This window comes from Lontra canadensis, unplaced genomic scaffold (genome assembly GCF_010015895.1).
Source record: "Lontra canadensis isolate GAN:19392208 unplaced genomic scaffold, GSC_riverotter_1.0 scaffold9, whole genome shotgun sequence".
Classification (NCBI taxonomy): Eukaryota; Metazoa; Chordata; class Mammalia; order Carnivora; family Mustelidae; genus Lontra; species Lontra canadensis.
In genome coordinates this window covers 17,973,489-17,984,448 of record NW_022631003.1, presented here as the reverse complement: position 1 = coordinate 17,984,448, position 10,960 = coordinate 17,973,489, and the positions used below count along the sequence as shown (strand labels likewise).

Below are 10,960 nucleotides of genomic sequence, written 5' to 3'. Positions count from 1 at the left end.
CTTTTATTTCTCTTTCTTCTGTCTTGTTCTTGGTATAAAGAAATGCAACTGATTTCTGTGTATTGATTTTATATCCTGACACTTTACTGAATTCCTGTACAAGTGTTAGCAGATTGGGAGAGGGGTCTTTTGGGTTTTCCACATAAAATATCATATCATCTGCAAAGAGTGATAGTTTGACTTCTTCTTTGCCGATTTGGATGCCTTTAATTTCTTTTTGTTGTCTTATTGCTGAGGCTAGGACTTCTAGTACTATGTTGAATAGCAGTGGTGATAATGGACATCCCTGCCATGTTCTTGACCTTAGTGGAAAACCTCTCAGTTTTTCTCCATTGAGAGTGATATTCACAGTGGGTTTTTCATAGATGGCTTTGATGATATTGAGGTATGTGCCCTCTATCCCTACACTTTGAAGAGTTTTGATCAAGAAAGGATGCTGTACTTTCTCAAATGCTTTTTCAGCATCTATTGAGAGTATCCTATGTTTTTGTCCTTTCTTTTATTAATGTATTGTATCACACTGATTGATTTGTGGATGTTGAACCAACCTTGCAGCCCTGGAATAAATCCCACTTGGTCATGGTGAATAATCCTTTTAATGTACTGCTGGATCCTTTTGGCTAAAATTTTGGTGAGAATTTTCACATCTGTGTTCCTCAAGGATATTGGTCTATAGTTCTCTTTTTTGATGGGATCCTTGTCTGGTTTTGGGATCAAGGTGATGCTGGCCTCATAAAATGAGTTTGGAAGTTTTCCTTCCATTTCAATTTTTTGAAACAGTTTCAGGAGAATAGGAATTAATTCTTCTTTAAATGTTTGGTAGAATTCCCCTGGGAAGCCGTCTGGCCCTGGGCTTTTGTTTGTTGGGAGATTTTTGATGACCTCTTCAATCTCCTTAATAGTTATGGGTCTGTTCAGGTTTTGTATTTCTTCTTGGTTCAGTTTTGGTATTTTATATATCTCTAGGAATGCATCCATTTCTTCCAGATTGTCAAATTCGCTGGCATATAGTTGCTCATAATATGTTCTTATAATTGTTTGTATTTCTTGGTGTTGGTTGTGATCTCTCCTCTTTCATTCATGATTTTATTTATTTATTTATTTCTCTTTTCCTTTTGATAAGTTTGTACCACATGGTTTTGGTGCAACAGTAAATAAGATTGATTCCTTGATTTCTATTTTTTTGCCTCATTGCTAATATATAGAATGCAACTGACTTCTGTGCATTGATTTTTATCCTGTGCCTTTGCTGAATTCCTGCATGAGTTCTAGCAATTTCTACATAGAATCTTTGCATTTTATTCATAGATTATCATATTACTTATGAAGTATGCATATTTGACTTTGCTGATTTAGATGTCTTTTAATTCTTTTTATTGTATGATTGCTGAGGCTAGGACCTCTAGTACTATTGAACAACTGTGGTGAGAGTAGACTTGCCTGTTGTGTTTCTCGTCTTCTCATATTGCTTGTGAGAATGCAAACTGGTGCAGCAACTCTGGTAAACAGTATGGAGGTTCCTCAAACAGTTAAAAATAGAGCTACCCTATGACACAGCAGGCGCACTACTTGGTATTTATCCAAAGGTACATACATTGTGATTCAGGGGGGCACATGCACCCCAATGTTTGTAGCAGCAATGTCCACAAGAGCCAAACTAGGGAAAGGGCCCACAGCAGATGATCAGCTGATGAATGTCCTTCAGCAGGTGAATGGATAAATACGATGTGGTGTATGTATGCATTACCCAGGAATCAAAAAGAATGAAATCTTGCCATTTACAATGATGTCCATGGAACTAGAGTGTGTTATGCTAAGCAAAATAAGTCAGTCAGAGAAAGAGAAATACTGTATGATTTCACTCATATGGGGAATTTAAGAAACAAAATAGATGAACATAGGGTAAGGAGGGAAAATAACATAAGATGAGAACTGAGGTGGAGGCAAATCATAAGAGACTCTTAACTATAGGGAACAAACAGGGTTTCAGGAGGGGAGATGCATGGGAGGAGGAGACAATTGGGTGATGGACATTAAAGAGGACATTGATGTAATGCCCATGGGATGTTATATGCAACTGGTGAATCACTAAATTCTACCACTGAAACTTAAAAAAAGTCTCAGAGAAATCTGAGATATAAAGATCAGTGTGGCAGTTTTCTCTGTGTCTAATTTTCTAGGACTATACATTAGGTTTTGAACATAATGGGCCTCTTAGTCTACATCCCAGAGTTAAACAATCCTCATTTCAGTACTAATTTCAGAGGAAGATGAAGCCCTTTTATAATTTTCTGTGTTTGCAGCAGAGCAGCAAGTGTATTCTTTGCAGGCACTTAGCTCCAAAGAAAATGCAAAAAGGACAAAGTTGTGTCTGTCCAATCTCCTGTGCCCAATTTATTTAATCTGAAATTTTTATTTTCTGATAATTAACGATTGTAAACTTATGAATAAAATAACACTTTAACATTTAAAAATTGTTGCTCTGCTCTTAATTACAACCATTGGTTCTCTGTTGCTCCTCCTAAGGAATATGTAAATATCTAGATTTGTTCCCCTCAGATGCCCTGGATTGGGTAAGAATAATAATGCATTCAGAGAGGGGATCAAAAATATTTTTACAAGAGGGATCAATGTGATAATATCAGAAGTTATGACACAAGTAATTAGCTTCTTACAAGGAGAGGAAAACAATTAGCAGAAGATTATTTGAAGAAATAATGGCTAAAGCTAATTCAAATTTGTTGAAATACACCAAGTTAAACTCAGGAAGCCCAGCAAAACCCAAATGAAAAAAAAAATAAAAAATAAAAACTAGATCACATGTGGGCACATTGTCATCATTCTTCTGAAACAGATTAAAAAATGTTGAAAACAATGAGAGAATAACAACACTTTATATGCCTAGTAATTCATTAGAAACAATAAATTTTGGAGATAATAATCATCTCATTAAAAAATCCTGCCAACTCAGAATTCAGTCTTCCAGAATAAAAGTAAATGAAGACACTTTCCAGCTATACTTGGCCTGCAGTGCAGGAAGTGTTAAAGGAAGGAAGTATGTCAGGTTTATGTGTCATAGTTTCATGAGAAATCTGGTTATTTGGGAAGGCATAAGCATCTATAAAGTTATAAATATCAGGGTAAATATGAAAGACAATCTTCTGTTAATTTCCTTGCAGTATGCATGAGCATTCAAAACAAACTTTGCAAGTTTCTTCCAATGTTTATAATATATGTAATATGTAAGACCTATGACAACTATTGAAAATAATGGGTAGGGGAGGGGATCAATAGACCTGTTCCATACAGGATTTCTTATGTTGTACAACTAATTCTACCTAGACCATGTAAAGTTAAGACTGTGTGCTATAATCTTAGTACAACCACTAAGAAGAAACTGTAAACAGGGAGAGCCTAGAAGCCAATATACTAATTGAAATGGAGTTCTAAAATTTATTCAAATAATCCCAGAGAAGGCAGGCACAAAATGCACACAGACAAAATAAATTATAAATCCAGAAGTATATAATTTCGGAATTAACACTTACATAATATGAATAGTATATATATATGATGTAATTAAGAAAAGAATTCTTCTATCCCAAATTCTTACTCTGATTATTCTTCCCCATAATTGTGTGTTGTGTAGCTGCAATTAGTATTCCTTGGCAGATTCAATTTAGCCTATTTACCCTTAAAATCAATATAGTGTTTCCCAGGCTACAAGAGTTAGGTTTTTTAAAAAATTTATGTTTCTGGGGCGCCTGGGTGGCTCAGAGAGTTAGGCCTCTGTCTTCAGCTTGGGTCATGGTCTCAGGGTCCTGGAATTGAGCCCCATGTCGGGCTCTCTGATCAGCAGGGAGCCTGCTTCCCCCTCTCTCTGTCTGCCTCTCTGCCTACTTGTGATCTCTTATTCTGTCAAATAAATAAATAAAATGTTTAAAAAAGACTTCAAATTCGCCTTTAAAAAAATAAAATAAAATAAAAAATTTACATTTCTTATTTTTAAATCTCCAAATATATATTAACAGATAAAAAATAAAGCTCTAGTCTTTCAACCACATAATCTTCCCTATTATCTTTTTCATATTAAAAAAATCCTCTAAGTGTACATTTTATCATAGGCAAAATTATTTCCCAGATTTTAATGATCATCATTGCTAAAGAAAAACTTCTGCAGTTATTCTCAACCTAGGTCATATAGGATATGGAAGGTATGCTCAAAATTGAAAATCATGCAAAAAAATATAAAAAGGAAAATAAGAAAAGCAAAAGAGAAACACACACACACACACCCCAGATAATGGAATTATTTAATATTGATTATAAAGTACAAATATTTAGAGTGAATAAAAGTATAAAGGATACAGATGGACTACCAAAAAAGAGGTTAGTGTCTGAGGGTTCGGCAATGGAAAAACCCAGAGTAATTTTTAAAAATCAAAAAGAAGAAGTCTAGAAATGAAAACAAAAACATTTAAATGAATAATCCATGGAGTGATTAAAGAACAAGTTAGAAAAGATTAGGGAGTATGTAAGTGAAATGAAAGAACACTTGAAGACAAGAGAAAAGGAGGGAGAAACTATAAAAGCTACAGGTGTGAGGGATAACATTTGCAGAGAGGATCAGAATCATTGGGAGAACGCAGACAAGCCATATTGGAAGACAGCATATGTGATGGTAGTCAGGACTGGTTGTCCACTGGATCGTCCCATTTAAGAAACACAGTTCATCACTATTGGAAAAGATACCTTTAATGAATACCGTGCTGCATCATAGTAAAACTATTTCTAATTCCCATCTTTCCATTTTCTGTTGAATCTATGACAAATTGGATTTTTGCCCCAATAGCTCACTGAAACCATTCCCTATTCTGTACACAAAATAACAAAATCTCATCTTACTTGATTAGGAGCAGCATTCAACAGAGTGGATCATTATTCTTCCTGGAAACATTTTTCATGTGGTACCCATGGCAACATATTTTCACGGGTTTGAGTCCCATCTTGTCATTACGCTTTTGATCTTGTTTGCTGATTTTACCTCTTCTCCTCTTTCTCTTTACATTAGAGAGTCACAGAGCTTATCCTAGAACTTCCTCTTATTTATATCCACTTTAAGTTCCTGGGTGACAATCTCTGTTACTTCGTTTTAAGCAGCACGTGCAAGCTGAAAAGCCCAGTTTTATACTTTCTTGCCTATATCTCACCATTCACCTTAAGGCATTGATATCTGAGCCCATTTGTGTGTTTCATGGAAAATTCACTCTTCGGATGTCCAATCCAAACACAGAGTCTTAATCACACCTACGTCATGTATAATCTTTTCCAGCTCATTGAATGGAAACAGATTCAGTCTGTTTTCAGATACTCAAGGTAAAGCACATGCTTCATCCGTGACCCCTTTCCTTCTTTCTCAGGCCACGTTCTCACATTAGAGGCTTCTTAACAGTGACTTCAAAGTATTCCAGAGTCCAATCTCTCATCACCATTGCCACTCTTTACCTTAGCCCAAGCCACCACATCCCTGTAGTGTTTTGAGTCTCCCTGTTTTTGTTCTTAATTTTTTACTTCTTTTTAACTGCCAAATTGGGACTAGTATAATGTAGTTAGAGCATGCTACTCATCTGTTCCTGCTTTTTGAAAAAGAAGTTACAGACTTACCTAGCAAAAACCTGGGAGATTTGATCTTTTCAATTCATGCATATTACTTTATAATACAGCATTTCTCAATCTTTACTTAATTATCTCCCACAAATTCAACCTGCCAAGGAGTCTTTACAGATATAGTATCGCCATGAAAATTCAAAACCAAAAATATGTTATGTCTCTCTTTATGTACTATATGGGTAACTGTGCTGTTTACATAAAAAGGGCAAATATTTTTCGCTACCAACAAACAGAAATACAATTATATGAGAATATTATTTTCCTAAAGATTTTTTTCTTTATTTGTCAGAAGTGAGAGAGAGAGCATAAGCAAGCAAAGTAGCAGGTTCCCTGCTGAGCAAGGAGCCCAATACAGGACTCAATCCCAGGACCCTGGGATCATCACCTGAAATGAAGGCAGTCGCTTAACTGACAGAGCCACCCAGGTGTCCCTATAAGAGAATATAGCTTTTTTAAAGATTTTATTTATTTATTTGACAGAGACACAGCAGGAGAGGTAACACAAGCAGAGGAAGCAGGAGAGGGAGAAGCAGGCTTCCTGCTGATCAAGGAGCCTGATTTAGAGCTCAATCCCAGGACCTTGGATCATGACCTGAGTCAAAGGCAGACACTTAATGACTGAGCCACCCAGGTGCCCGCAGAGAAAAGTATTAAAAAAATATTTAGACCAACAAATGGGGACAACCTGGAAGAAATGGATAAATTCCTAGAAACATGAACTACCAAAACCAAAACAGGAAGAAATGGAAAACTTGAGCACATGGAAAACCAGCAAGGAAATTGAATCAGTCATCAAAAATCTCCCAACAAACATAACTCCAGGGCCAGCTGGTTCCCAAGGGGATTCTGCCAAACATTTAAAGAGGAGTTAATACCTATTCTCCTCAAAAAATTCCAAACTAATAGAAATGGAAGGAAAACCTCCTAATTCATTCTATGAAGCCAGTATTAGCCTAATCGCAAAACCAGAAAAAGACTCCACTATAAAAGAGGACTGCTGTCCAACAATGTGATACACCATATTCATAAAAAGTATAAGTACCATATGAAGCTTTCAAGAGATGTATAGAAAGATTTTGACAATGCACATTCTAAATAGTTGGAGATAAATAACACTAAACTGTTGTTAATGGGTTGATGTTTTTAGATATTTCCCATTATAATAGAAATGACATCAGGAGAGTATAAAGGAAAGAAGTATATAACACCAAGTTTTAGCAACCTGTATGAAAATAGAACTGACACATCTAAGATACTCTTCAAAGACCTGAATTTTCAGGTCTCAGCATTTGTGATCGAGAAAAAAGCAAGTTAACAGCATAAGTGGTCAAGCCTCTGAACCCAATATCTTGTGGAACATAAACATTTCTCAGAGTCATGTCGCAATTAAATGACACACTATGATCTGAAAGTCTCAGACATTCTGGAGGTGTGTGATGAGATAAAGTGTCTTCAAAACAGCCCAAGTGTAAGGATTTCCTGTTCAAATTTTAAGTGACACATTGAGAGAAATCTATTTTTTCCACTATTGCCTCACTCTGAGCTCTCTCACAGGGCTGGCAGTCTGTGAAGACCACAGATACTGTCCGGTAACAAGAGTAACCTGGTCTCCCAGTGGAAGATGTAGGACTCTGGCCAACAGAAGGTATGTGTCACTCCTCTGCTGTCTCTCTCCTAGCCACCTCACTTAGTGGGAGATACAGATGCTGGATGGGATACAACAAATACACAATGAAATCACAGAGAACACTGGTTAACTCTATTCCAACAACTCAGGGTAACAGGAATAAATATGATATAGGTCAGAGAATATCTTAAAATATTCATATTCTTGCCTGTGGAGAAGTAGTCAAATGTATACACACACAGATGTTAAGGGTTTATAAATCCATATAACATCACGTGAAATCTCATAAACATCATACATGACAAGGAACTGTTAATTTGGATTTGTCATCAACATAGAAATAATTTCATATATTACTTGATATTTAGCCCAGCCATTAAAAATAAATTCTTAAGTAAAATTATATAATCATGAAGGTCAAATATAATTCTTCATATACTTTCTTAAATAAAACTGTTTAATTTTTCCTAATAGCAGGATGAAGTAACTTTCCTAATATGCTAATTTAAGTTTAACTATAAATAATTATAAGATTTCTAAAAAAAAAAAAAAAGAACAAAACTTTGCAAAAGTTTGCACTACACTGATGAAAGATTTCATCACACCACCCCTGTGGATCATGGTATATAGTATGATATGATTCAGAAACAATAATATGACAATTGTGTTAAAAATAGAAATAAAATAACTAACATATTATTAAGAGTTTATAAAGACCTGCTTGAATCTTAAGTGTCTTACATGTATTAGAGCTTACATATTTTCATCTCAATGATAGATTAGTAACCTGGATAGCTAGACACGAAGAAACTTTAAAAGATCACACATTGCAACTTTGAGAACCAGAAGGGATTCTAGAGCTCATCCACTGTAGAGCTAATTATGTGAATTATTAGATTATGTTTATTTGAGTTATTATAATTGCTTGCACAATAAAGCTATCTTCATTGCCCTTGACAGCCATAGATAGTTTCTGAGTTCATACCAACACTATTCTTCCATAAATGATCTCTAATTTTATTTATCATTTTATACTTGCATATGTTGGCCATTATCAATTACCCTTTCTTGGTGTCAAATAAGGATTTTTAGAAATCTTTTCTTTTATTTTCTTTTCTTGGTTTTTAGTATTGTCTAGACTTTGGATAAGTTTAGTGTTTCATGTAGCATTTTTCACCATATACAACCCATATACAGTATTTCTTTAAAACTTAGTGATTTCCAGACTTCTACAATCATTCAAAATGAAAGGTCATTTAATAAGACCTCAACACATTTTACTAAGTATACAGAAGTCACCAAATAAAACTAATTTACTGCATGAGTTTCCTGTATATGCTAAAACCATTGTTTAGGTTTTAGATAAGTTTAATGTGTCATGTAGCATTTTTCACCATATACATTATTTGTTTAAAATTTAATGATTTCTAGAATTCCACAATCATTCAAAATGAAAGGTCATTTAATAAGACCTCATCCCCTTTTACTAAGTATACCTAAGTCACCAAATAAAACTAATTTACTGCAGGAATTTCCTGTATACTTTAATACCATTATTACCCCAATTACTTTAGAACATTCAATCATTAACCATTCATGGATTTTAAAAATTGTCATAAAAATTAGTTTCATTATTTTTTAATAATAGCATTTTAGTTTTAACCCTGTTATTCTAACCCTGTGTCTATGGAAATTGACTTTAAGTTAAAAAAGGCATCATTCTTTATGAGTTTCTTTATTCCTCACTAATTTATTGCTTTTCATGACTACATTCAATAATATTGCAGAAACATAAAATATCACTTTAAAAATCACTTATTCTCTGATGAAACACTTATTTCAAGCTCTGAGGAAATCAGAACGAGAATTTTACATCATTCAACTGCAAAGGAGTGTTACCACTTTCTTCACACTCCACCCAGTGTGACTCTAGCAGGGCTCTTGTCATTACCTTTACCGTTTGTCAACTACATCAGTCCAGTTTTCATACAGCACAGGCCCTGAAATCTCTCAGCTGCTGAGATGAATAACCAAAAAGAAAACCTCTCAGAACCAAATCTGGTTAAGAACTCAAGAAGACAACAGTCGAAAGGTAAGTGCACTAAAAGCTCTAATTCAGTAACTGAGCAGGAAATCATCTGTGCAGAATTAAATCTTCAAAATGTGTCTGAAGACCTGGAAGGGAATGACAAGAACTACCACTGCAAAAATAAAGCACACAGTTAAGGCACAAGGTACAACTGTTCTAGGATGTGGACTTGGTGTGCAGATGTGTGGGGAAGAGTAGGGATTGATCTCATATATTTTTCATTTGTGAGGATCAGAACTTGAAGCTGGAATAAGGTATTGTTTTTGAGATCTGAGGACTAATTCACCCCGGCATTGTTGTAAATCATAATCCTTGACCAACAACTCATGGAGCATGAGGCTTACTGACAGTTAAGTGGTATATTGTGAGGAAGATTACAATGGTAGATATGGGTTTGTGGTCCATGTTTATACCTATAATTCCCTGTGTATCTTTGGTTCTCTTGTATGTAAACCATCTAAACTTTAGTCTTTATCCATCCATCCTTTCTCACTGTTTCATTTCTCTCCCCACATATCTGCCATTATCCCTAGAGAAGCTCCTTGCTGTGATTTTGGGAATCACATGTCTTGTCTTGATATACGTTGTAGCAAGAATGATAAGTTCTCTTCCCTGTGAGTAAATCTTTGAATGATTATAAGAAATCTTTTCATTTTAATAATCAGCAGTGCCTGTAAATATTTCAAGTGTTGTGGGATGGAACTTTCCTTTTCATGTGTGCATTTAGACTAAATGTGGAATGCTTATTCTGAATTTATCAAAAGTATAGATAACAAAAACTATAGAAAATATACATATATATAATTGAGAAACACAAGTTAACTCTTTAGATTGGTTAAACAAAATACTGTAAGAGATGCTGAAGTTAATTGTTTAAGTTTTTGAATTGATTTCTCTTCAAATCATCATGATATTATTAACTGATCCTAATAAATCAATTTTATTTTATTCCAGAGTATTCTAATCTTAAAAAATAGACCAAATTTCAAACAGAAAAAGTAAATAGTTACAATGATTTTTTTCCTCATAATTTCCTTAATTTATATTTTTAGGTAGTGGAACACTACAGCAGAACAATTCATACCCAGTTACAAGAATCCAAAAAGGTATGCAATGATTTTCATAGTTCTGATAGTAGTACAGTTTATATTTTGTCTCCATCTAGGCTATGAAAAATCAAAACAGTTTCGGGGGAGACATAAACTATAAAATGCAGATAATAGATGTTAATAGGTAATGTTATAAGATAGTATTCTTATGCAACAATATGAAAAAATCCTGTTTTAAAATCACCACACTCTTTGTTACCAGTTGCCTCAAGTTTACTCCTGCTATAACATAAGAGAGAAATCATTTTACAATGGCAAAAAGTGCTTTTGTTCAGTGACTCAAAGGACATGTAGAGATGGACATTTTCATGTATTTGCCTTATATGGGCACATAAATTAGGGGAAGAAAGCTTGACTTTCCAGAAGTGTGCTTGTGTTTTATTTTTGCCAGCATGTGAGGGTGCATGGATATGCTATATACACATGTGCATACAGATGCAAGTTGTAAATTTGTGTGTTTTAATA

At 34.5% G+C, this 10,960-nt stretch overlaps 1 long non-coding RNA gene across 1 annotated transcript; it reads left to right on the top strand.

Moving 5' to 3' along the window:
- Window positions 1-9,306: 9,306 nt before the first annotated feature.
- LOC116866211 lies at window positions 9,307-10,481 on the top strand. The gene is made up of 3 exons (XR_004382357.1): window positions 9,307-9,389; window positions 9,920-10,000; window positions 10,439-10,481. It is a non-coding gene; the product is annotated as an uncharacterized LOC116866211 (long non-coding RNA).
- The last annotated feature ends 479 nt before the right edge of the window (window positions 10,482-10,960 follow it).